The sequence below is a fragment of the Pelobates fuscus genome, chromosome 4 (genome assembly GCF_036172605.1).
Source record: "Pelobates fuscus isolate aPelFus1 chromosome 4, aPelFus1.pri, whole genome shotgun sequence".
In the NCBI taxonomy this organism is placed as follows: Eukaryota; Metazoa; Chordata; class Amphibia; order Anura; family Pelobatidae; genus Pelobates; species Pelobates fuscus.
Genome location: NC_086320.1, coordinates 284,224,438 through 284,238,629, shown reverse-complemented (window position 1 = coordinate 284,238,629; position 14,192 = coordinate 284,224,438).

Below are 14,192 nucleotides of genomic sequence, written 5' to 3'. Positions count from 1 at the left end.
AAACGGAAGATGGAGGAGCGCAAGGTCTCTAACATACACCAGCTCCGTGATGTCATCTCTCATGAGGACTCTAGTGGTAACCTGTGAAGCTATGGCGAACTCCATGCCGATGAGGGTTAAGGCAGTGCTGGAAAATAATGGTGGCCACACAAAATATTGACACTTTGGGCCCAATTTGGACATTTCTACTTAGGGGGGTACTCACTTTTGCTGCCAACAGATTAGACATTAATGGCTGTGCAATCAAGGAAAAGAAATACAAAAACAATGTAGGGCTGCAATACAACAGTACAATAGTGAAAAGCTGGCAGATAAAGGTGGACGGTTGGTTATTTTATCTAGTAACATGTGTTTAGAAGAATCTAATAGACAGTTAAATAATATCCATGTGTTTTAACCCCTTAAGGACCAAACTTCTGGAATAAAAGGGAATCATGACATGTCACACATGTCATGTGTCCTTAAGGGGTTAAAATCTATTATCAGACCCTCCACCTCAAATACAAAATGTTTTATCCTTATTTTTAAAGAACGGTGCAGATCATAACATTTTAAATAAGCATGAAATCATTTTTTTATATATCAAATACCCTAAAATTCCTGTAATATATTTTTTGCCTAAGATTCACACAAATATTACCCCACGAAGGCCAATCGTATCAGGGATTAGCTCACTTTTTTTAGTAATTTATCTCAATATATAGACACTCTCCTCTAACCTTACCTTAAACTAATGTAGTCTTATTTAAAAGATTTCATGTCGCTTTTAAGATTTTTGCAAAATTATAATTGGCAACTAAATTTTATCTCAGTCACTTGAGGTGTCCAGTCGTTATATACCATAATCCCACATGACAAAGGATGTCAAGCCATTAGGAAGATTCTAAAAAGTGAAAAAAGAATCTCAGACATTTAAATTGAGTTCATTTTAGAGGGTATAGATATTATTTTAAAGAACAATTATTTCTGGTTTCTTAATTGTTTTTATCTTCAGAAGAGAGGCACTACCATGGGGACCAGGTTTGCCCTCAGTTATGCTAACCTCTTCACTACCATCTGGGGGAGCATGCCTGGCGGGCAAACCTGGTTACCTATTTTAGATACATTGATGACCTCTTTTTTTATATGGGAAGACTCAGAGGATTCACTCAACTCTTTTATAAACTACCTTAATACTAATGACAGAGGAATTATTCTAACATGCAAACATAGTAGGACCACTATTAATTTTTAAGACTTAGAGATTTTTATCAAACATGGGACACTTAATACTAAAACCTTTTTTTAAAAAGGTGTGCACTAACACAGCATTGATCAGTCCAGCTGCCACTATAAGGCATGGCTGGAAAGTGCACCCAAAAGCCAATTTCTACAATTACGGAGAAATTGTTCACAGATTAAAGATTTTAATAAACAAGCTCATTTTTTAATACATGAATTTATTGAAAAAACTATTCACCAGCCAATTTGAAAAAACACAAGAGAGGTGAATAAAAAGAAAGATGGAACCAACCTTTTAACTTAACAAAGAAAACCATAGTTACAATCCTCCCACCCTCACGATTTTCTTGGGTTTTAATAATAAAAGCAATCAAATTAAAAAAAAATAGTAAAAAACATTGGCACTTACTAAAACAAGATGATATCGTCAAAAATATCATACCAGGGAGAGACCAGATATTGTCTTTAGAGGAGCCCCTAATTTTTAATCAATCCTAACCTTTAATTTTACCAGTGAAAAGACCCACAAACATCAATCTTCCTTACTATCTGAAACCAAAGATTTTTTTTAAATGTAAATGCTGTAAAGTATGCAAAAGCACTGACTCATACACAAAATCTAAAATCACCCAGTTTACGTCCAATAGAACCCAAAAGACACATTGCCTGACTGCACATGTGCCTTACACTCCTTTTCTCCCCCACTGCGCATGCGGCTAATTTCCCGTTCTGCATTTTCCCGAACCTTTATGTGTGAGTCTTCACAGCGCATGCGGCTTTCTCCACATTTGCAAGCAGACTAATTACTACCCATTACAGCCAAACTACAGTTCCGTTTTACATTGGCACTACAGCCCCCATAAACCCTTGTGGCTGCTGTATGATGTGCTGATGATGTGCATCACGTGGCCTGCCTACTCTTACCGATATATATTTAATAAATACTCATTTTACATATATACTTAGTATAAAACATGTCTTAAAAGTGATGCCTTTATAATCTTCAAGGCTCTGTTAAGTTTTATATAAGTAAACCTATATTAATCTATGACTGGCTGGTGAAATTTTGTTGCCAATTTTAATTAATTTTATTCCTATATAAACTCAAGCAAGCCAGGTTGTATGTTTGTACTCCATTGATAAAGCCTTTTGGCGAAACGCGTTTGGATGTATGCAAATTGTTTTTAAATTTAATAAATAGATTTTGGTTACTTTATCTATTATTTGTACCATCATCTTTTATAATTTGATCTCCTACAAACAACCTGGCACCAACTACTATTTTTTAACCTCCTTTACTCTGCTGTTGTCATAGAGCAGTCAGCCTGCTCTAAATTTGTGAGTATATTTTTTATTATATCTTACTGACTATTTATATTTTATTGAGAGCACTATTGTCGCCTTTTATTCTGTTTTCTGGGTTCCTGATATCTTCATCACTAGGACCACTTACATCATATCCTATAAGTGGGGATTTTATTGCTGTATGCTATACACACCAGAGCTGGCTTAAGCTCTACCAAATGTGAGTGCAACCCTATTATTTTATTATTGTATCTACACCAAGTGAAACATATCACACTATTAGTTTCTCTATCTTCTATCGCCCTTTTCTCTATATATACACGAAACACCTGAGAAGAGCAAGGACTACCACCCTTTTGGCTCAAAAGACTAACATTGGACTTAAGTACCTCATATAAGACTATTGCCTATCATAAAAGTACTCTTTTCACTATTGTACTGTTGTATTGTGGCGCAGCCCTACCTTGTTTTTGTATTTCTTTTCCTTGATTACCCTCAAGGGTTGTGAGGGAAACCTTGTATAGGGTTGCTGCATTATCCTATTTATTTTACTCTGGTTTAATAGCGCTGACCCCTTAGTGTCTTTTCATTAATGGCTGTGTGTTGAGTTATTTTGAGGGGACAGCAAATTTACACTGTTATACAGGATGTACACTTACAACTTTACATTGTAGCAGAGTGTAATTTCTTCGGTTTTGTAACATGAAAAGATATAATAAAATATAAAAAAATGTCAGGGGTGTACTCACTTTTGTGAGATACTGTGTATATATATATATATATATATATATATATATATATATATATATATATATATACCTTCTTTAGTATAATATATACCTTTAGATTATAATTTATACATTTAGATTATGTATATATTTTACAATGTACTATTTGGTGCATTGTTGCACCCTTTTTGTAAGTTTTATTGAATTATCGACAAATGGTTCCGTTGAATCAAATTTTCTCACCATGCACAAGTCTACATATAACATCAGAGTGTACTTACATATTAACAAAAAAAAGAGATGTTGTAGCAGATCCTTACAAGTCCCTGGTGGCTGTGAAGCAAGCAAGGGAATTACAGTTTAATCCTCTATTCGTTTCATTTCCCTCCGTTCGCATGGTTTAAGTGAATCCACTGTGTAAAGTATAGGGGGATTCGGTAGTAAAACCGTTCGTATGGTTCAGTACGAATTCCGTGTGTAAAATATAGGTGCCCGCCATTTCGGGACTTTACACGTGTTCGCGGCCATCTTGCGCACTAACAGCGGTGTTTGCCTGTAACCGCATGGAACTAAAAACGGATACGCAAACAGGCGAACACCGCTGAGTCCTCCAGACCTCCATAAATTCGTACTGAAACTACCGAACGTCCCACCGTTCGGTAGTTATACTTAATCATCTATGGGGATTTCAGCGAACACTGAGATTCGAATGGATGGCAAGATTTTCGTGTCTTTTCACCATGCGAACGGAGACCGACCGCAAGGCCAAAACTCATGGAACTATTTTTGGCTAGTTGGTCTGTGCGGTCGGTCAAAACTTTGGAACTCTGTATCTCCCGAACCAATTGTCCGAATTGACTGATTTTCGGATATGTTACTCCCTTGAACAAGGGCTATCCAGCAATGCTGGATTTAAATGTGTACCCCCTGTTTTTAGGGTACATCCAGAACTTGACTAAAAATGTGTGCCGTATAATTATGTTATGTGTTTATCTGAGGGGAGGAGACGTGGGGGTGTTACCATGCATGTGATTGGTTAATTTCATCCTCCCCCTGGGAGTGTCCTGTGTGTACCTTTTCGTAATAAAAAGCAGGCTGGGTGTTCCAGTCCTCAGTTCTTCTTGACCCTTCAAAACGTAGCCTCGTCTCGTTCTTGGAAGGGGATTATTTGGGAATATTACTCTGCTCTATTTCAGCTGAACCTGACTCTCACTCTGGATATCGTGGATGGGATTACGCCAGCTTTACTTCTCCACAGCAGCTTGCAGGGAAAAGGACGTCTCCAACGGCAGATACCCTCTCTCTACCTGGGTAGCCGTTACATTGGTGGCAGCAGTGGGATGTATTTCGTTTACCCACGGCCCGGGTGCACTTGGACTGGGGGGTTGGGTCAGGAAAGACCACGGTGGGCATCATGGATAATTTACCTGCTGAGGTCGTATTGGGCAACGATATTGGCCCTCTGACTTCAGCCTACTTGCCCACCACAGATGCAGCTTGCCCCGTAACCACCCGAGCACAGAGCAGGCTTGCCGATGACGCCACCACAGGCCGGGAGACCCAGGTAAGCAACACACAGACACGTAGGACACACATAGAAGAGAGGCCATTAACTTGGGACACCCCAGAAGAGTTTAGGAGGGAGACTAGAGAGGACCCCACCCTATAGACGTACCGGGAAATAGCCGCTAGTGGGGGGGATGAACAGGAACGTTTTGTATGGGAAAATGACAGGTTATACCGACTGACTGTGAGTAGGAAGAAGGGCTGTGCCCCTTCGCAGAAGCGCCCACTAGTGGTACCCAGAAAGTACCGGTTGGAGCTTCTCCGAATTGGCCATGATATTCCCCTAGCAGGACATTTGGGGGGTAACCGCACAACCTATCGGATCGCCCAGACCTTCTTCTGGCCAGGGATTTCCAAGGATGTGCGGCGCTACTGCAGTACATGCGACATATGCCAGCGGGTAGGGAAGAGAGGGGACCACCCTAAAGCTCGTCTGTCACCTATGCCCATAATCGAGGAACCGTTTAGCCGGGTGGCAGTCGACCTGGTAGGACCCCTACCTAACCCCAGTCCATCCGGTAAGAAATATATACTTACTGTGGTGGACTACGCTACCCGCTACCCGGAAGCCGTCACACTGTCGCCAGTTCCCTAGTGGGGATATTCACTAGAGTAGGCTTTCCCCGAGAAATACTGTCTGACAGGGGGACTCAATTTACCGCAGATCTGACCCAACAGTTATGGAAGGTCTGCGGTATTCAAAACCTCCTCAGCTCACCCTACCACCCCCAGACGAACGGTCTCTGTCAACGCTTTAATGGTACCCTGAAGCAGTTGCTGAGGACCTTTACCGCGGAATACAGAGACTGGGAGCGGTTCCTGCCTCACCTCTTGTTTGCATATCGAGAGGTGCCACAGGAATCCACTGGGTTCTCCCCGTTCGAACTGCTCTACGGAAGAAGGGTTCGAGGTCCCCTCGACCTCATCCGGGAGCATTGGGAAGGGGAGATGGAACACGAGGGGGTCCCTATTGTACCCTATGTTCTGGAGATGCGGGACCGCATGGAGCAGTTGGCCCGGATGGCACGGGACCATCTCCATGCGGCCCAGGGTCGACAGAAACGTTGGTATGATCGGGGCGCCCGACAGAGAACCTTCCAGGTGGGTCAGAAGGTGCTGGTACTTAGACCAGTAAAGGGAAATAAACTCCAGACGTCATGGCAGGGCCCTTACAAAGTAGTAGCGCAGATCTGCGACACTACTTATGTGATTGCCAGCAATAAAGATGAGAGAATCCAGAAAACCTTTCATGTAAATTTACTAATAGAATACCAAGAGCGGCCAGAGGATATTGCCGCTATATGCATTTCTGCTACCAAGGACCCCGATAACCTACCCATCCCAGACCTATTAGCACCCAGAAAATCCCCTAGCTTACTGGACACCATCCAACTAGGGGAGCGGCTAACCGCAGCCGAAAAGGGCCAACTTAGACAGCTGATAATGGAAAAGAAATTAACGTTCGCTCAGGAACCAGGATACACCCCGCTAGTGACCCACTATGTCGAGACCCCAGGACAAGTGCCCCTTAGGCAGACCCCTTACAGAATCCCTGAGGCAGTCAGGGAAGAAATGAAAAAGGAAGTACAAGAGATGTTAAGGTTAGGAGTCATAGAGCCATCTGACAGCCCCTGGGCTTCGCCAGTAGTCCTAGTGCCCAAAAAGGACGGAGCTACTAGATTTTGTGTAGACTATAGACGACTCAATGACCGTACCGTGACAAATGCCCAGAGTGGACGAACTATTAGACCGCATTGCCAGGGGGAGATATCTGACCACCATTGATTTATGCAAGGGATACTGGCAGATTCCCCTGGCCAAGGAGGCTATCCCCAAGTCGGCGTTCGTCACCCCATTTGGCTTGTACCAATTTAAGGTCATGCCATTTGGGATGAAGAACGCCCCAGCTACCTTTCAGCGCTTGGTCGATAGACTTCTTGATGGCTTCCAGGACTTCGCCTGCGCGTACCTGGATGACATAGCGATCTATAGTGAAACATGGGGGGAACACTTGAGACACGTAGAGGCTGTACTGGATCAGATTCGGGCCGCAGGCCTGACTCTGAAACCAGAAAAATGTAACTTCGGCATGGCCGAAGTCCAGTACCTGGGACACAGGGTAGGTTGTGGGAAACAACGCCCAGAACCCGCTAAGGTTGAGGTGGTAGCTAACTGGCCCACACCCCACACCAAGACGCAGGTATTGGCATTCTTAGGGACAGCAGGATACTACAGGAAATTTGTCCCGGACTATAGTGCTATCGCTAAACCCCTGACAGACTTAACTAAAAAGAACTTGCCTAGGATAGTCCTGTGGTCTCCGGCCTGTGAAACAGCCTTTCAAGCCTTGAAAAATGCTCTGATCAATGCACCTGTTCTATCTGCCCCCGTCCCTAACAAAAGATTTGTCGTCCATACAGATGCATCCATGTACGGACTGGGGGCAGTTCTGAGCCAGATCGGAGAGGATGGGGGAGAACACCCTGTCGCGTACCTTAGCAGAAAACTGTTGCCCAGAGAAGTGAGTTACGCGGCAGTGGAAAAAGAATGCTTAGCCCTAGTTTGGGCCCTAAAGAAACTTACCCCATACTTATATGGGCAGGAATTTACTCTGATCACCGATCATAACCCCCTGGTATGGCTGAACCGAGTAGCTGGAGACAATGGACGCTTACTGAGATGGAGCTTAGCACTACAGCCATATAATTTCTGCATTCAGTATCGCCCTGGCCGATTCAATGGAAACGCTGACGGACTATCCAGGCAAACGGAACTTTTACCGTAGCAGCAGACCAGACAGCCCAAGTTGACCCGAAAAGGATCAATCCGGGTCTGCCGGAGTGTTCCACAAAAGGGAAACAGTGTAGCAGATCCTTACAAGTCCCTGGTGGCTGTGAAGCAAGCAAGGGAATTACAGTTTAATCCTCTATTCGTTTCATTTCCCTCCGTTCGCATGGTTTAAGTGAATCCACTGTGTAAAGTATAGGGGGATTCGGTAGTAAAACCGTTCGTATGGTTCAGTACGAATTCCGTGTGTAAAATATAGGTGCCCGCCATTTCGGGACTTTACACGTGTTCGCGGCCATCTTGCGCACTAACAGCGGTGTTTGCCTGTAACCGCATGGAACTAAAAACGGATACGCAAACAGGCGAACACCGCTGAGTCCTCCAGACCTCCATAAATTCGTACTGAAACTACCGAACGTCCCACCGTTCGGTAGTTATACTTAATCATCTATGGGGATTTCAGCGAACACTGAGATTCGAATGGATGGCAAGATTTTCGTGTCTTTTCACCATGCGAACGGAGACCGACCGCAAGGCCAAAACTCATGGAACTATTTTTGGCTAGTTGGTCTGTGCGGTCGGTCAAAACTTTGGAACTCTGTATCTCCCGAACCAATTGTCCGAATTGACTGATTTTCGGATATGTTACTCCCCTGAACAAGGGCTATCCAGCAATGCTGGATTTAAATGTGTACCCCCTGTTTTTAGGGTACATCCAGAACTTGACTAAAAATGTGTGCCGTATAATTATGTTATGTGTTTATCTGAGGGGAGGAGACGTGGGGGTGTTACCATGCATGTGATTGGTTAATTTCATCCTCCCCCTGGGAGTGTCCTGTGTGTACCTTTTCGTAATAAAAAGCAGGCTGGGTGTTCCAGTCCTCAGTTCTTCTTGACCCTTCAAAACGTAGCCTCGTCTCGTTCTTGGAAGGGGATTATTTGGGAATATTACTCTGCTCTATTTCAGCTGAACCTGACTCTCACTCTGGATATCGTGGATGGGATTATGCCAGCTTTACTTCTCCACAGCAGCTTGCAGGGAAAAGGACGTCTCCAACGGCAGATACCCTCTCTCTACCTGGGTAGCCGTTACATTGGTGGCAGCGGTGGGATGTATTTCGTTTACCCACGGCCCGGGTGCACTTGGACTGGGGGGTTGGGTCAGGAAAGACCACGGTGGGCATCATGGATAATTTACCTGCTGAGGTCGTATTGGGCAACGATATTGGCCCTCTGACTTCAGCCTACTTGCCCACCACAGATGCAGCTTGCCCCGTAACCACCCGAGCACAGAGCAGGCTTGCCGATGACGCCACCACAGGCCGGGAGACCCAGGTAAGCAACACACAGACACGTAGGACACACATAGAAGAGAGGCCATTAACTTGGGACACCCCAGAAGAGTTTAGGAGGGAGACTAGAGAGGACCCCACCCTATAGACGTACCGGGAAATAGCCGCTAGTGGGGGGGATGAACAGGAACGTTTTGTATGGGAAAATGACAGGTTATACCGACTGACTGTGAGTAGGAAGAAGGGCTGTGCCCCTTCGCAGAAGCGCCCACTAGTGGTACCCAGAAAGTACCGGTTGGAGCTTCTCCGAATTGGCCATGATATTCCCCTAGCAGGACATTTGGGGGGTAACCGCACAACCTATCGGATCGCCCAGACCTTCTTCTGGCCAGGGATTTCCAAGGATGTGCGGCGCTACTGCAGTACATGCGACATATGCCAGCGGGTAGGGAAGAGAGGGGACCACCCTAAAGCTCGTCTGTCACCTATGCCCATAATCGAGGAACCGTTTAGCCGGGTGGCAGTCGACCTGGTAGGACCCCTACCTAACCCCAGTCCATCCGGTAAGAAATATATACTTACTGTGGTGGACTACGCTACCCGCTACCCGGAAGCCGTCACACTGTCGCCAGTTCCCTAGTGGGGATATTCACTAGAGTAGGCTTTCCCCGAGAAATACTGTCTGACAGGGGGACTCAATTTACCGCAGATCTGACCCAACAGTTATGGAAGGTCTGCGGTATTCAAAACCTCCTCAGCTCACCCTACCACCCCCAGACGAACGGTCTCTGTCAACGCTTTAATGGTACCCTGAAGCAGTTGCTGAGGACCTTTACCGCGGAATACAGAGACTGGGAGCGGTTCCTGCCTCACCTCTTGTTTGCATATCGAGAGGTGCCACAGGAATCCACTGGGTTCTCCCCGTTCGAACTGCTCTACGGAAGAAGGGTTCGAGGTCCCCTCGACCTCATCCGGGAGCATTGGGAAGGGGAGATGGAACACGAGGGGGTCCCTATTGTACCCTATGTTCTGGAGATGCGGGACCGCATGGAGCAGTTGGCCCGGATGGCACGGGACCATCTCCATGCGGCCCAGGGTCGACAGAAACGTTGGTATGATCGGGGCGCCCGACAGAGAACCTTCCAGGTGGGTCAGAAGGTGCTGGTACTTAGACCAGTAAAGGGAAATAAACTCCAGACGTCATGGCAGGGCCCTTACAAAGTAGTAGCGCAGATCTGCGACACTACTTATGTGATTGCCAGCAATAAAGATGAGAGAATCCAGAAAACCTTTCATGTAAATTTACTAATAGAATACCAAGAGCGGCCAGAGGATATTGCCGCTATATGCATTTCTGCTACCAAGGACCCCGATAACCTACCCATCCCAGACCTATTAGCACCCAGAAAATCCCCTAGCTTACTGGACACCATCCAACTAGGGGAGCGGCTAACCGCAGCTGAAAAGGGCCAACTTAGACAGCTGATAATGGAAAAGAAATTAACGTTCGCTCAGGAACCAGGATACACCCCGCTAGTGACCCACTATGTCGAGACCCCAGGACAAGTGCCCCTTAGGCAGACCCCTTACAGAATCCCTGAGGCAGTCAGGGAAGAAATGAAAAAGGAAGTACAAGAGATGTTAAGGTTAGGAGTCATAGAGCCATCTGACAGCCCCTGGGCTTCGCCAGTAGTCCTAGTGCCCAAAAAGGACGGAGCTACTAGATTTTGTGTAGACTATAGACGACTCAATGACCGTACCGTGACAAATGCCCAGAGTGGACGAACTATTAGACCGCATTGCCAGGGGGAGATATCTGACCACCATTGATTTATGCAAGGGATACTGGCAGATTCCCCTGGCCAAGGAGGCTATCCCCAAGTCGGCGTTCGTCACCCCATTTGGCTTGTACCAATTTAAGGTCATGCCATTTGGGATGAAGAACACCCCAGCTACCTTTCAGCGCTTGGTCGATAGACTTCTTGATGGCTTCCAGGACTTCGCCTGCGCGTACCTGGATGACATAGCGATCTATAGTGAAACATGGGGGGAACACTTGAGACACGTAGAGGCTGTACTGGATCAGATTCGGGCCGCAGGCCTGACTCTGAAACCAGAAAAATGTAACTTCGGCATGGCCGAAGTCCAGTACCTGGGACACAGGGTAGGTTGTGGGAAACAACGCCCAGAACCCGCTAAGGTTGAGGTGGTAGCTAACTGGCCCACACCCCACACCAAGACGCAGGTATTGGCATTCTTAGGGACAGCAGGATACTACAGGAAATTTGTCCCGGACTATAGTGCTATCGCTAAACCCCTGACAGACTTAACTAAAAAGAACTTGCCTAGGATAGTCTTGTGGTCTCCGGCCTGTGAAACAGCCTTTCAAGCCTTGAAAAATGCTCTGATCAATGCACCTGTTCTATCTGCCCCCGTCCCTAACAAAAGATTTGTCGTCCATACAGATGCATCCATGTACGGACTGGGGGCAGTTCTGAGCCAGATCGGAGAGGATGGGGGAGAACACCCTGTCGCGTACCTTAGCAGAAAACTGTTGCCCAGAGAAGTGAGTTACGCGGCAGTGGAAAAAGAATGCTTAGCCCTAGTTTGGGCCCTAAAGAAACTTACCCCATACTTATATGGGCAGGAATTTACTCTGATCACCGATCATAACCCCCTGGTATGGCTGAACCGAGTAGCTGGAGACAATGGACGCTTACTGAGATGGAGCTTAGCACTACAGCCATATAATTTCTGCATTCAGTATCGCCCTGGCCGATTCAATGGAAACGCTGACGGACTATCCAGGCAAACGGAACTTTTACCGTAGCAGCAGACCAGACAGCCCAAGTTGACCCGAAAAGGATCAATCCGGGTCTGCCGGAGTGTTCCACAAAAGTGGAGCAGTGTAGCAGATCCTTACAAGTCCCTGGTGGCTGTGAAGCAAGCAAGGGAATTACAGTTTAATCCTCTATTCGTTTCATTTCCCTCCGTTTGCATGGTTTAAGTGAATCCACTGTGTAAAGTATAGGGGGATTCGGTAGTAAAACCGTTCGTATGGTTCAGTACGAATTCCGTGTGTAAAATATAGGTGGCCGCCATTTCGGGACTTTACACGTGTTCGCGGCCATCTTGCGCACTAACAGCGGTGTTTGCCTGTAACCGCATGGAACTAAAAACGGATACGCAAACAGGCGAACACCGCTGAGTCCTCCAGACCTCCATAAATTCGTACTGAAACTACCGAACGTCCCACCGTTCGGTAGTTATACTTAATCATCTATGGGGATTTCAGCGAACACTGAGATTCGAATGGATGGCAAGATTTTCGTGTCTTTTCACCATGCGAATGGAGACCGACCGCAAGGCCAAAACTCATGGAACTATTTTTGGCTAGTTGGTCTGTGCGGTCGGTCAAAACTTTGGAACTCTGTATCTCCCGAACCAATTGTCTGAATTGACTGATTTTCGGATATGTTACTCCCCTGAACAAGGGCTATCCAGCAATGCTGGATTTAAATGTGTACCCCCTGTTTTTAGGGTACATCCAGAACTTGACTAAAAATGTGTGCCGTATAATTATGTTATGTGTTTATCTGAGGGGAGGAGACGTGGGGGTGTTACCATGCATGTGATTGGTTAATTTCATCCTCCCCCTGGGAGTGTCCTGTGTGTACCTTTTCGTAATAAAAAGCAGGCTGGGTGTTCCAGTCCTCAGTTCTTCTTGACCCTTCAAAACGTAGCCTCGTCTCGTTCTTGGAAGGGGATTATTTGGGAATATTACTCTGCTCTATTTCAGCTGAACCTGACTCTCACTCTGGATATCGTGGATGGGATTACGCCAGCTTTACTTCTCCACAGCAGCTTGCAGGGAAAAGGACGTCTCCAACGGCAGATACCCTCTCTCTACCTGGGTAGCCGTTACAGATGTAAATATACATTTTACTTTTATTATAACATAGAAACAAAACAAGCTAACCCAAACCCACTGAAAATGCCAAGAACACCTAATCAGGGGTAAGGGAGATCAATTTGGTACTTCACTCTCTGCATAAGCCTATGATTAATGTGTGTGTATGTGTCCAAGTGCGTGTTTTATGTATAAGTTTGTGTGTATGTTTATCAATGTGTGTGTCTGTAAGTGTGTATCTGAATGTAAGTGTTTGTAAATGTAAATATGAATGTGTATGTATATGAATGTGAGTATGTGCATGTCATTTGTGTGGTTGCAGAATGTGAGATTTAAAAAAATCTCTACAGTTAAGAAGGGTGGGAAAATACATTTCCGCCCCATGTGTCATGTGACCTTACTAACCGTTTGGGAATTTAGATTGGTATCTATTACATAGTCTTTAAAAAGCAGTGGAACTTTCATTTATACAGTAGTTAGACAAATAGTTTTACTGTATTAATCAATATGTAGCATGCCTAAATCAGAGGTTCTCAGCCAGTACACTGGTGTGCCTCAAGCCACCTTAAAGTGTGCCACAAAAACATGGACTTCAGGCTGCAATAGGTTGAATGCACCCCTTAAATCTGTTTTTATAATTTATAATAAGTGTCAGCACTCCTAATTAAAACTTAGAAGCCATTTGGAAAGTATTAAGATCTCTCTATTAAGGCGTCAGGTAAATGTAAAATAAGATTCCGATGAAGGTGAATAGGAAAACAGATTAAATGTGCCTTGAAAATGTTTCTCTCATTTAAATGCATTGGATCGAATAATATTGGGAACCACTGACATAGATGTCAGTTCTTTTAAACAATCATATCCAGCACACAGAAGTAATATATGTGGATCCATGTAGCACTTGGAAAAAAGCCAGCACAAGTCAAACACAGCTCTGGCCAATCAGCATCTCCTCATATAGATGAATTGAATCAATGCATTTCTATGAGGAAAGTTCAGTGTCTGCATGCAAAGGGGGGAGACGCTGACTGCAGCACTGCCCCAGGAAGCACGTATAGCTGCCATTTGACTGTAATGTAAACACTGCATTTTCTTTGAAAAGACAATGTTTACAGAAATAAAGTCTGAAGGTAATGATTCTACTCATGCAATAAGCTATAGTTGTTCTGGTGACTATAATGTCCCTTTAACCTCTTGTGTTCCATATAGGCAGTGCATTATTTAAGGAAGCGGTAGGCAGATATTTCAGGTACTGTACACATGTCTATTTGTTTTATTTATAGTGCTTATTTGTCTCTTAATTGACCTAATTTATTACAAAGTAAGTGTTCATTAACTTTGCTCACTCAAATCAAGCAAGGTGTTTTTAGTGCTTCTTATAGC